Source organism: Physeter macrocephalus, chromosome 7, assembly GCF_002837175.3.
Source record: "Physeter macrocephalus isolate SW-GA chromosome 7, ASM283717v5, whole genome shotgun sequence".
NCBI lineage: Eukaryota > Metazoa > Chordata > Mammalia > Artiodactyla > Physeteridae > Physeter > Physeter macrocephalus.
Genome location: NC_041220.1, coordinates 92,059,900 through 92,062,543, shown reverse-complemented (window position 1 = coordinate 92,062,543; position 2,644 = coordinate 92,059,900). Strand labels below are relative to the sequence as shown.

At 38.9% G+C, this 2,644-nt stretch overlaps 1 pseudogene; it reads left to right on the top strand.

Annotated features, from left to right (window-relative positions):
- LOC112063772 (transcriptional repressor protein YY1-like) overlaps positions 1 to 979 on the top strand; it is a 42,806-nt pseudogene extending 41,827 nt beyond the window's left edge.
- The last annotated feature ends 1,665 nt before the right edge of the window (positions 980 to 2,644 follow it).

Sequence of the window (2,644 nt, the reverse complement as noted above, 5' to 3'; positions counted from 1 at the left end):
CCTTCTTCTTCCCCTTCTTCTTCTTCTTCTTCTTCTTCTTCTTCTTCTTCTTCTTCTTCTTCTTCTTCTTCTTCTTCTTCTTCTTCTTCTTCTTCTTCTTCCTCTTCTCTTTCCCTTCTCCTTCTCCTCCTTCTCTTTCCTCTTTTAATTAAAAACATTTTTAAATTACTTTTGGTAAAATGTACATAACATAAAATTTACTATCTTAACCATTCCTAAGTGTAGAATTCAGTAGTTAGCACATACACATTATTGTGCAACCAAACTCTTCTCATTTTGCAAAACTGGAACTGTGGGTTTTGAGGGAAGAGCTTAGCCCAACCACTTCTACCAGGTCTAACCTGAGACTGGAATATTCCACTAGCCATTTTAGGGAAGTACATGCTTGTATACTAAGAGTTGCATAGATAGCATATAAATTTATACAAAATAAAAATTACAGGAAAGAAACTTCCTCCTGGAGGGATACCTGGCATTGATCTCTTAGATCCCAAACAACTAGCAGAATTGGCTAGAATGAAGCCAAGAAAAATTAAAGAAGATGATGCTCCAAGGACAATAGCTTGCCCTCATAAAGGCTGCACAAAGATGTTCAGGGATAACTCTGCCACGAGAAAACATCTGCACACCCACGGGCCCAGAGTCCACGTCTGTGCAGAATGTGGCAAAGCTTTTGTTGAGAGCTCAAAACTAAAACGACACCAACTGGTTCATACTGGAGAGAAGTCCTTTCATTGCATGTTCGAAGGCTGTGGGAAACACTTTTCACTGGACTTCACTTTGCGCACACATGTGTGAATCCATACCGGAGACGGGTCCTATGTGTGCCGCTTCGATGGTTGTAATAAGAAGTTTGCTCAGTCGACTAACCTGAAATCTCACATCTTAACACATGCTAAGGCCAAAAACAACCAGTGAGAAGAAGAGAGGGAAGACCCTTCTCAGCCTCGGGAAGCATCTTCCAGGAGTGTGATTGGGAATAAATATGCCTCTCCTTTGTATGTTGTTTCTAGAAAAGAATTTTTAAAATGAATCCAACATACCAAAGGGACATGTTTTGATAAAGTAGTAAAAATTAAAAAAAAAAACTTTAATAAGATGACATTGCTAAGATGCTCTATCTTGCTGTGTAATCTTGTTTCAAAAACACAGTGTTTTTGTAAAGTGTGGTCCCAACAGGAGGACAATTCATGAACTTCGCATCAAAAGACAATTCTTTATACAACAGTGCTAAAAATGGGACTTCTTTTCACACTCTTATAAATATGAAGCTCACCTGTTGCTTACAATTTTTTTAATTTTGTATTTTCCAAGTGTGCATATTGTACACTTTTTGGAGATATGCTTAGTAATGCTACATGTGATTTTTCTGGAGGTTGATAACTTTGCTTGCAGTAGATTTTCTTAAATATGAAGCTCACCTGTTGCTTACAATTTTTTTAATTTTGTATTTTCCAAGTGTGCATATTGTACACTTTTTGGGGATATGCTTAGTAATGCTATGTGTGATTTTCTGGAGGTTGATAACTTTGCTTGCAGTAGATTTTCTTTAAAAGAATGGGCAGTTACATGCATACTTCAGAAGTATTTTCCTGTAAAAAAAAAAAAGTTATACAGGTTTTGTTTGCTATCTTAATTTTGGTTGTATTCTTTGATGTTAACACATTTTGTATAATTGTATCCTATAGCTGTATTGAATCAAGTAGTAACAAAATATTAGATGTGATTTCATAGTGTTAATCAATTTAAACCCATTTTAGTCACTTTTTTTTTCCGAAAAATACTGCCAGATGCTGATGTTCAGTGTAATTACTTTGCCTGTTTGGTTACAGAAAGTGGTGCTCAGTCGTAGAATGTATTGTACCTTTTAACACCTGATGTGTACATCCCGTGTAACAGAAAGGGCAACAATAAAATAGCAATCCTACAGAAAGAATATGGGGGAAAAAGATCTGTAAGCACAATCTTATTTCCTTTTGTTGTCCAGAATAATTATAATTCTTGAGCCTCCCAGAAATTAGAAGTTAAATAAAGCAACTCAAGTTTCCTTTAAAAAAAAAAAAATTACGTGTGTGATTGGTTCAAGATGGCAGAGTAGAAGGACGTGCTCTCACTCCCTCTTGTGAGAACACCAGAATCACAACTAGCTGCTGTACACTCATTGACAGGAAGACACTGGAACTCACCCAAAAAGATACCCCTCATCCAAAGACAAAGGAGAAGCCACAATGAGACTGTAGGAGGGGCGCAATCAAAATTAAATCCAATCCCATAACGGCTGGGTGGGTGACTCACAAACTGGAGAACACTTATACCACAGAAGTCCACCCACTAGAATGAAGGATCTGAGCCCCACGTCAGACTTCCCAACCTGGGGGTCCTCAAACAGGAGAAGGAATTCCTAGAAAATCAGACTTTGAGCACAAGCAGGATTTGATTGCAAGATTTCAACAGGATTGGGGGAAACAGAGACTCTCAGAGGGCACACACAAAGTAGTGTGCGCATTGGGACCCAGGGGAAGGAGCAGTGACCCCATAGGAGACTGAACCAGACCTACCTGCTACAGTTGGAGGGTCTCCTGCAGAGGTGGGGCGTGGCTGTGGCTCACCATGGGGACAAGGACACTGACAGCAGAAGTTCTGG